An 11,439-nucleotide genomic window follows, 5' to 3' on the forward strand; every position below is an offset into this window, starting at 1 on the left:
CCACTCTCACAATCACAGTTTGTCCAATTATTCTTTTCCAGCTCAGTTGGAATGTAGATCTCTTGTTCTTTGTTTCTAGAAACAGAAGAATAAAAGGCTGTTTTCACTGTTGTTCTTTTGACCAGTTTCAGATAAGATGCTCTGCTTGTTTCAGTGGAGTTGACTCACACAGGCTAATTTCTCTCCATAAATGTGGTGGGGGCTGAGGTGGCTAGAGGGGAGACTGAGCTGGGGACACGTGTGATCACTCAGCTCACCTCCCCTCATCCCAAAAACTATCAGAATCCAAAGGAGAGAGGAACTGCAGCAGTTGGAGCTGACCCCAGCTCCCCATTCTTCTCTCCTCAGTGACATCACAGAATTATGGAATCATTGAGTTAGAGGGACTAGAGCACCAGCCCAACCTCATGCATCATCTGGAGTCAGAGGAACTATGAAACTCTGGGCTGCCCTCTATCCGTCCTCTCCTCTGAGAGGGTGGGGCAGAGGCCACTTGGCACCATCTTGGCCACTCTTTGATGAGGATTTTCTTCCTATTTTCCAAACACCATCTTTCCTTCTTTAACCTGAGCTTGATTAACTTACTGCTTCTTTCACAGACCATGAACAATCAGTCTACTTCCTTCTTATAAAAACCTTCTCTGTAGCCCTGAGGCCTATGATCAACTTCCCTCTTAATGGTGTTTTCTAATAGCCCATATCCTTCTAATCCCATAACTCTGGACTTACTTCCTGGACACACAGGAAAACTGGCAGCTCTAGAGGGCATGGCTGAGGAAGCTGTAGCAGAACGAGATGATCAAACTAAAGATGACCCCCGGCCCTCTCTAACTTTAGCCGAGTGAGTGAATGCCCATGACAAGGATGGAGAGGGTAGAGCAAGGATTTTCTGAGAAGGAGGGTCCAAAAGACTATGGCAGCTGCTGTCATCCATGTCTGTAAAAGTCAGAAGGTGAGCCCTGGGGACTTTGGGCTGCAGACACACTGGCCCTCCTCCAGAAGGGCAGGGACTGTGGTTTCTTTATTTTTGGATACTCCACCAAGTCAGGACTTGCAAATTCCATAAATGTTGAAAAAAAGTGTGTGTAAGCACAAGTATAAATTGCTAGGGGGCTCAGGTCAAGGCCGATTTTGTAGAATATGTGAATGTCTGGGCCATTCCTGGCAGTTAGCACAATTCCTGGACACTTCCTCCAGCCACAGCTTCTGGATGGAGACACAGAGCCCATCTCACCCTCTTTACACTGCTGTCAGACTGAGACTTTAAGAGTTAAAATCTTCTCATGTCTCATATACAGAAAGATACTTCTGGGAGATGGGAATATTTTATATTGATCTACTGGTGGTTACACAGGTCTAGACACGTAAAAACTTAAGATTATTGCACTTCATGCCCTCTACTGTGTAGATATTGTACCTGAATAAAAAGGAAAAACGGGCCCCATTCTCACACCTGAATTTGAGTGTGTGCATGGTGCCAAGAGTAGGGCTGAACTAGGATGCACTGCTGCTAGTTGGTCCTGTCTCCAAGATTGTTTGCCACACATATTCTGAGACCAGAAATCTTTGGCAAGGATACAGTAGGAGCAACAAGTAAGGACTGATAAGACTGTATCTAAGGGCTTTCTTTCACTGAATGGGCCTTGAGAATCAATATCTTAAATTTATATGTACAGTTAATATAATTCTGAAAAGCGGTATGTTATCCAACTTTGGTTTCTAAGTCACATTTTAAATGCACTGGACTGTAACTCTGTGACACTATGGGGTCTTATTTGTACATGTGTCTCCTGGGCCTAACGCAGTGTGCCTTGCACACAGGTGTGTACTCAAACATTATTTGTGGTGAGACATGACTACCAATTCTACAGAAATAAAAAAACATTCTGAGAGTACTATGAACAATTGCATACTAACAAACTGGATAACCTAGATGAATGAAAAAAATTCCTGGAAAAACAAAACCAACCAAGACAGAATCATGAAGAAATAAAAAATCCAAATAGACTGTAATAAGGAAACTGAATCGATAGTCAAAAATCTCCCAACAAAGAAAAGTCCTGGACCAGATGGTTTCACTGGGTAATTCTATCAAACATTTAAAGAACTAACACCGATATTTCTCAAACTCTTCCAAAAAATTGAAGAAAATGGAACACTTCTTAACTCCTTCTATAAGGCAAGCATTACCCTAACAATGCCAAAGACACTACAGAAAAAGAAAACTAAATACCAATATTCTTTATGAATATTGAGGAAAAACTCCTCAACAAAGTACTAGCAAAGTGAATTAAGTAGCATATTAAAAGGATTATATGACCATGACCAAGTGGGATTTATTCCTGGAATACAAGCATGGTTCAACATATGAAAATCAACGTCATACGCCACATTAACAAAATGAAGGGGGAAAATATACAAGATTATCTCAATTGACACAGGAGAGGCATTTGACAAAATTTAATATCCTTCCACAATAAAAAAAAAAAAATCAACAAACTAGGAATAGAAAGAAATTACCTGAACAAAATAAAGGTCATATAGAGAAACCCCACAGCTAACATTATACTTAATGGTGAGAAAATATTTACAAATCACGTATCTGATAACAGATTAGTATCCAGAATATATAAAGATCCCCTAAAACTCAACAACAAAAAAATCCAATTCAAAAATAGGCAAAGGACTTGAATAGACATTTCTCCAAAGAAGATATACAAATGGTCAATAAGCATATAAAAAGATGCTCAACATTGCTAATCATTAAGGAGTAAATCAAAACCACATAAGATACCACCTTACATCCCTTAAGAAGGCTATTATTAAAAAAAAACAAAAAACACAGAAAATGACAAGTGTTGGTAAGGATGTGGAGAAATTGGAACCCTTGTGCATTGCTAATTAGAATGTAAAATGGTGCGATTGCTATGGAAAACAGTATAGTTCCTCGAAAAATTAAACATAGAATTTCATATCATCCAGTAATTCCTCTTATGAGTATATACACAAAAGAATTGAAAGCAGGGATTGGAACAGATATTTGTACACCCATGTTCATAGCAACATTGTTCATAATAGCCAAAAGGTAGAAACAATCCAAGTATCCATCAATAGGTCAACGGATAAACAAAATGTGGTATATACATACAAAGGAATGTTATTCAGCTTTAAAAAAGAATAAGATTCTGACACATTACACATCAATGAACCTTGAAGGCATTACACAGGGTGAAGTAAGGCAGACACAAAAGAACACAATTGTCTGATTCCACTTATATCAGGTACCTAGAATAGTCAAATTTATAGATGCAGAAAGTAGAAGAGTGCTTACCAGGTGCTAGTGTGAGGGGGAAATGGTGAGTTTTTGTTTAACAGATACAGAGTTTCAGTTTGGAATAATGAAAAAGTTCTGGAGTTGGATAGTGGTGATATTTGCACAACAATATGAATATACTTAATGCCACTAAATCGTACACTTAAAAAATGGTTAAAATGGTAAATTTGGTGCCATGTTTTATCACAATTAATAAAATTATTTGTGGAACAAAGGAAAGGGAAACCATCTATAAGGTGCCCTCATACATGGCAGGCATTGGAAAAATAAAACCGGTACACAGATATTTCAATCTTCATCCATTGGCTCAGTTTGTTTCCCCATTGTAAATGTCCTACCCCTACTTCAGCCGTTTACCTGTCCCCATGTCTAAATCTTCTAAGACCTGGGTTTGGACAGCTCTTCCATGATGCTGTCACCATCCACTAGGCTTCCTTCCTTCCTTGCTTCTCTAAGTTGTCACTTCATCTCAGTGATGCACCATATCACCTACCTGCATCCCAAACCCTTGCCCTCTCCAGCTCCAGCTGCAGGCATGCTGGGAAATGGCCATTTTTCACATTCTTTGTCATGTTTCTCACCTCCCATCTCATTTATCACTTAATCTCATGCCCAGAGAACCCTGAAAATTTCATTCTCTCCTGTTATCAGAACCTGCTTTCTAATCCTTCACCGCAAGAATGCCTGATAGAAACATAAAGTATTGCCATTCTCAAAGATATTTGTAGTTTAACATGGGCTTAGAGAGAAAGTAAGACAGGGTAAAATTTTGAGCATCAGATAGCGGACAGAGCATTATCTTTGGAGCCAGGGAAACTTTTCTGGTGCTCCTGGCATCTGCTACATTGAGGTCAGATGTGGATTCCTCATAGGGTGAGCAGTGATGCCCTACCTCCCTGCCTCCTGCCAGCAAGTGTGCATACCTGGTGACAGGGTCTGCAGCATCTTGTGCTACAGGTGGGTCCAGGGTATGTATGAATCCCCAACCACCTCCATACAGCCTTGATCTGTTTGACTTGGTGAGATCCTTTGATGAAAGCTTGACCCTTGAATTGCAGGATCAAGATGAGGACATTCAAAGAACTCACAAGTCACAGCTGCCTCAATTTGAAAATGAGGATGAACACAGGACCCAGGCTTGGCCAGTCACAACATGTGATCAAAATCATCTCAGTTTATTTCAAAGTCAAGACATTTGCAGAAATGACCAACACAGAAAAGAGCAGGGCCAGGAGATAAGGAGACAAATTACCAATGTCTCTGCTTGACCTAACCATGACTGAAGTGTAAACTGAAAACAATTTTCAGTTGTGTGAGTCAATGCCTCTCCTTTTTGGCTTAAGCTGGTTTGAGTGGGGTTTATGTCTCTTGCAATCCAAAATACCTGATCAACACATGTAACAATATCATTCTGTTTTCCTTTCTGAGCCCTTGATCCCTAAAACAAGATTCCTCCATTCCTCACACAGAGAGCCATTTAAGCCTGTCCCACCATGTCCTGACTTTGTTGGACATTACACAGGTTCCCTCTGGCCTCCAACAAGTGAAATGAAATGAGTACTTTTTCTCTTTCATCAATTTAGTGCAGCCTTTTTCCCTACCATGACTAGTAGGGCTGTTTGGATATCTTATTTTAGATTTTAGAAAGCTGAATGTAAGTTACTGAAACTTATCAACATTAAGCTGTAATGTTCAACAGGGTATTTGTATTGAAATATCTTTTTTTCTTCTACATTAATGGCCCAAACCTGTCAGTTTTTATTAGAGGAAGAAAAAAAATGATATTAAATGCTAAGATAAATGCCTAATATTTCACTATATATAATTTCCATACAAGAGAAAGGTTCTGTTGAAAAGCCTTCATTATTTATGATTCACACTTAACCTTTTCATGCAGAAGCCATTTAAAACCTCAGAAAGTCATTACAGCTTGATAAGGTTTTTAGGCAATTCATTTATCACTGAATTGTTTCTCATGGAACAAGTTAACCCTGAGCACTATATAACAGGAAACACTGCCCTTCGCAGGGGTGTTGACACTGACAGCACTTTTCTTAGTAAGGAAACAGGCATCAATCCCCAAATGGTACATCTGGGGACAAATAATCTGAAACACAGACATTCAATGGGAGAAAGATATTTGGAAAGAGGTAAATGCTGAAGAGTACCTGTGGGATAGTGGACAGAAAAATTAGATATGAGTTTTCAATGTGTTAGGCCAACAGAAATTGGTAATGCAATCATACAGTGTATTTTTTCACAGTCTCCTGTAGCAGCTGGAAGGAGAAAGCCTCTCTCGATCACCAAGATCAAGTCTGGTCACCCTGTGCCAACCCCCAAATGCCACAGTTCAGCGAAGAGTCTGCAAATTTACTGCAGAAGATTTGGCAAGCCTTTCTAGCTAGTATCTATTTACCTGAAATTGAAATGTCTTTGAGAAAGTGTCAGAAATGGCATACTATTAATTTAATATTATAATCAACCCAAATGGGGTAAAACACATTCTTGGCTTTGACCATGAAAGTCACAACACCCATGGGCTCAACCATCTGGTACTGGTAGGAGTCTAAGCTGGTATAACAACTCTGGAGAAAAGTTTGGAAATGTTCAGTTAAATTGACGATGTGCATACCCCTCAATCCATGTATACAGAGGGTAATGATCAAAAGTTTTTACTGTAGCATTTTTTTAAGGAAAAAAAAGATTGAAAATAACCTCAATGTCCCTTGATAAGAAATGGATAAATACATTTTGGTAGATTCTTAAGATAGATTACTATAGAGGAGTTAAAATAAACTTAAGCTATCTGTCTCTAAATGTATAAATCTCGAAAACGTAATTTAGAGTCTAGAACAATCATATAAGGAGATGTACAATATGAGTTCATTAAAGTTTAAATAGTATACTATGTTGTAAATAAAAAATATATGTAGTAAAAGTATAAGAACATGCATGAACATAATAAACATCAAATTCAGGGAAGTGTTTACTTCTGGGAAAGGAAGAATTAGAAGCAGGATCATCATAATAGGGTGAAGGTATCTGGAATGTTTCATTTCCTATAAAAATGTATATCATGCTATTATGTCAGAATGGTGAGTAGTGGGTATCTGGATGTTTGTTGTTTATCCTATATACTTTTCTGTCTATTTAAAATATTTAATAATAATTAAAAAGAAAATACTGGCAAGCAAAAAAGAAAAGAAAGAGCATCTATCTCCCCTGCCCATCCCTGAAATAACCTCTATTAAGACACTGATGTAAATCTGTCCAATGTTTTTCCGTGTCTGTGTGTCTTTGCCCAGCTGGATAGGGAGGGACCGGGTGGCAGATCTTCAGATAACTTCAGTGAGAAAAGTGCTTTAGCAGAGTTTAGCAGGCTAGGTAATCTGAACCTTAACTTACGCATCTAGAGGATATAATTTTGCTAAGTTCAAATTACCAAAAAGAGAAACATGTCCTTGTTTAATATTTAAGAATTTGCATTAGCTCATTTCCCATCACTTATTTTGGTTTATTAAGAGTATTTAAACATTTTTCCTTTCTCAATTTTTCACAATTAGAGACTTCTAAATGCTTATAGAACCTACAGAATAAACATACAAAAGCATGGCTAATGAGAATAGACAATTCTGGCATTGAAGATGGGCATCAAATTTAAACCTCATAAGTGGTATTCCTTGCTCTTTTCCTGCTTTTCTTCCTTTTTCTCATTTGCCTTCTAGAATTCCTTATGTATTTTAGCTACAATTCTCTTACCAGCTCTTGTCCCACTATTCTGTTTTCTTCTACTAACAATCTACATATGCACACTTGGTAAAAAAGGCTAAGATAAAGCTTTACGTAATTTAAACCGTGATTTCCTTGCACTTTTAGCGCCACCTTATGGCAGTGTTCTAGTGTCAGAATCTATGCTTTCCTATTTTTTTTTTTTTTTTATGCCCTTGAACATTTCTGGCTGAGTGTTACTGTGTTAGTCATTTAAAGATATCATGTTACATAGCAGTATGGTTCTCAACTTGTCTGCACAAGAGTCACCTGGTGACCTTTAAAAAATGCCAACACTAGGCTTCACTCCAGAACCACTGTTGGAGAAGCCTAACATTGATTTGTTGGACAAAACTAGATGCCATTTAACAAATATTCAGCTCCATTACTCACTGGGAAAAAAGTTTTCTTCCCTGATTATATGACTACATATACTCACATTATTAAATGACTAATTATTTTTAAAAATGAATACACTTTAGAGATCCTCTAAAGTATTTGTACCTGACGTAAAATAATTCTGACAGTTGCCTAGATTTCTTGCTGTAGCTTTGCTTTCTCTTAATTAAAAAAAAAATTCTTATCATTTTTGTGGTTAATTGCTTCTGCTTGGCTTAATTTTTTTTAATTTGGGAAAATATATTAACCACAGACAAGCATAGAGTCTAAAGTAACAACTCACCCCCCTTGAAATTAACAAATGTATACACTGTCATGTTAGTTTAAAATACTTATATACAAATATATAAAATATATAATATACATTTATATATAGTATACAGTTGACCCTTGAACAACATAGATTTGAACTGCACAGGTCCACTTATATTCTCATTTTTTTCAATAAATGCTGTAAATGTATTTTCTCTTCCTTATGATTTTCTCAATGTTTTCTTTTCTCTAGCTTACTTTATTGTAAGAATGCAGTATGTAATACATATAACATACAAAATGTGTATTTAGCAACTTTGTTACCAGTAAGGCTTCTGGTCAACAGTAAGCTATAAGTAGTTATGTTTTGGGGGAGGAGTCAAAAGTTATATGCATATTTTTGACTGTGCAGAGGGTTGGTGCCCCAAATGCCCACATTGTTCAAGGATCAATTATATATAAAATATTACAAGTAGAGCATAAAAGTTGGTTGGGAAGTCAAGGCTAACAAAAAAAGCAATGAGAACATGTAACTGCTAAACAGTGGCAATGTTGTGAGTGCAATATAATTCAAAGAGAGAGCCCAGCAGATTCATGGTGGAGTTGAGATTTGAGCAAAAACTTGAAGCTAGGGGAAAATTTCAATCAGCTGCAAAACAAAAGGAGAGCAATCTAGGTGGGAAAACAACATGAGTCAAGGCCGAAGATGGGAATGAGCATAATATAGTTTTTTCTAAAAGTCTTTCGTATGATCTAATAATAACACTTAACACTTTTTGAGCACTTATATGTAAAGCACTATTCTAAGTGCTTTACATGCATATATTACCTTGTTTAACACAGCAACACTGTCATCAAGAGCACGTTACTCAGATCATTCTTTTCTGTTGCCCTTAGACAAGGTTCCCTGAGTCTTAGCTTCTCCATCTGTTAAAACAAAGCAGTATAATATTGTTTTGTGCATGGATATACGCATATGGGTAAATACAGAAGGGACTAAATAGAAAATGATATACCTATTAGTAAATAATAGGTATAATTGGTAAATAAATGGTCACACTATATTTATTTATTTATTTATTTATTTTAAGAACTGTCAGACTGCTTTCCAAAGTGGTTGCTTAATTTTACATTCTCATCAGCAGTGGACAAGGGCACCAATTTCACCACATTCTTGGAAACACATTATTAGGCGGCTTTTTGGTTACAGTCATCCTACTGGGTGTAAAGTGGTATCTCATTGTGGTTTTGATTTGCATTTACCTGATGGCTAATGTTGAGCATCTTTTCAAGTGTTATTAGCTATTTGTATATCATCTTTGGAGAAAAGCCTATTCAAATCCTCTACCATTTTAAAAACTGGTTTATCTTTTTACTGTTGACTTGTAAGAGTTCTTTATATATTCTGGATATGTCTCTTATCAGACATATGATTTATGAACATTTTCTCCCATTCAGTAGGCTCTTTTCACTTTCTTGTGTCTTTTTAAGGACAAACATTTTAAATTTTGGTAGTCTAATTTATCCATTTTTTCTTTTGTTGTTTGTGCTTTTAGTGTCATATCTAAGCATTCATTGCCAAATCTGAGGTCATGAAGACATAGCCCCGTGCTTTCTTCTAACAATTTTATGGTTTGAGTTTACATTTAGTTTTTTGATTCATTTTGAGTTAATTTTTTGTACACAGTGTGAAGTTAAGGGTCCAACTTTATTCTTTAGCTTGAGGCAGTTGTCCGCGCACCATCTGTAGACTGTTCTTTCCCCATTGAACGGTCTTGGCAATATTGTTGAAAATCAGTTGGCCATAAATAAATGGGTTTATTTCTGGACTCTCAATTCCATTCCATTGATCTATATCTTTCCTTATGTTGTACTACATTGTCTTGATTATTGTAGCTTTTGTAGTAAGATTTGAGATCAGAAGTGTAAATAATCTTTTTTCTTTTTCAAACTTATTTTGGCTATTCTCGGCCCCTTGAGTTTCCATATGAACTTTAGGATCAGCTTGTCAATTTCTACACAGCCAACTGGGATTCTGATAGGAATTTGGTGAATCTGTAGATCAAGTTGAGGAGTATTACCATCTTAACAATATTAAGTCTTCTGATCCAGGAACATGAAAGTCTTTCCATTTATTTAAACCTTAATTTCTTTGAATGAGATTTTGAGATTTTGTAGTTTCCAGAGAATACGTTTTGCATGTCTTTTAAGTTTATTCTTAAGTATCTTCTCTTTGATGCTATTGTAAAATAAATTGTTTCCTTAATTTTATTTTCAAATATTTCCTTGCTAGTGTATAGAAATAAATTGCTTTTGTATATTGATCTTGTATCCTGAAATCTTGCTGAACTTAATTAGATATTCTATAAGTTTTTTAGTGGATTTCTTGGGATTTTCTACATACAAGATCATGTCATCTGTGAATATAGTTTTACTTCTTTTCCAATTTGAATGCGTTTAATTTCATTTTCTGGCATGAAAGACAAATTGCAAACCAACAAAAAAAAGTTTAGAGTAATAATGTCATATTTGTATGGAAATAAACTATGACGATCTGATGAGTGACTTGGGTAGCTACTTTAGATTGAGTGCATGGAAATGCCTTCGGTGAGGAAATGACGTCTAACCTAAAATCTGAATTCTGCATCTTCTAGTCAGTAAGAACAGCTAATGTGAAGGAACTAAAAGATGGGAATGAGCTTACTTATTGGAGGAACAGGTAGACTGGAATGTAATAAACAAGAGGAGAAAGGAGGTCTGAGAGGCAGTGGGGGTTAGGTCATGTTGGGTTTTATAAACCTGAGCAAAGGATGTTGGATTTTATTCTAGGTTTGATGGAGTGCTACTAGAATGTGAAACAGGGGAGTGATGTGATATGATTCACTTTTCAAAATCACTAACGTTGTTTTGTAGAAGGTTGGCATGGAAGCCAGGGAATCACTTAGGAGTCTTTTTTTATAGCACTTTGTCAAAGATGTTAATGACCCAGAGTGGTGATAACAGAAGTGGAGAGAAGGAAAGAGATGTAGGGTATAAATGGAACTTGTTAATGAATTGAATGTAGGGGAGTAAAGACAAGAATAAGGAATAATTTCTAGGTATTTGGCTTGTACACATGGGTGGGCAGTAGTGCCATTTACTCAACTGGGGAAAACTGAGCTTAAACAAGCAGGGAGTTGTAGGGGGTGCTGGGGGAATACATCACAAGTTCTGTTTTGGTTATGTTGAGTTGGAGACACTTACTGGTATTCCAATTGGATGTCAAGTAGACATGTTGGATAAACAAGACCAGAACTACAAAAAGTGAGCTGGGGTCACTTGTTTTCAACTTGGAGATGCCAGTGAGCCAGGCAATCCAAGGTTAAATTGTTTCAAGAAAGGGTTGGAAAATGCTGCTAGGCCCAGATTCCAATCCCAGTGCGTGGGTTACTTTAACTCTCTGAATTTTCTTCTCCACCTATAAAATGGGGATAATACCTGATTTGCGGGGGTGGGGTGGGGTGGGAAGTGGGTCATTGTGAGACTAAAGGAGCTGTGGCATATAAGAGAGAGAGCACCATCCACAACATAGACGTTTAGCAACTACTATTCTACACTATCTCTAGTTTGATAAGAACGGACCTTGTCACAGACAAGTAGTAAGAGCCAAACTAGCTACATTTTCTCAAGGAAAGAGATGGAGAGCT

Source organism: Pteropus alecto, unplaced genomic scaffold (genome assembly GCF_000325575.1).
Source record: "Pteropus alecto unplaced genomic scaffold, ASM32557v1 scaffold131, whole genome shotgun sequence".
In the NCBI taxonomy this organism is placed as follows: domain Eukaryota; kingdom Metazoa; phylum Chordata; class Mammalia; order Chiroptera; family Pteropodidae; genus Pteropus; species Pteropus alecto.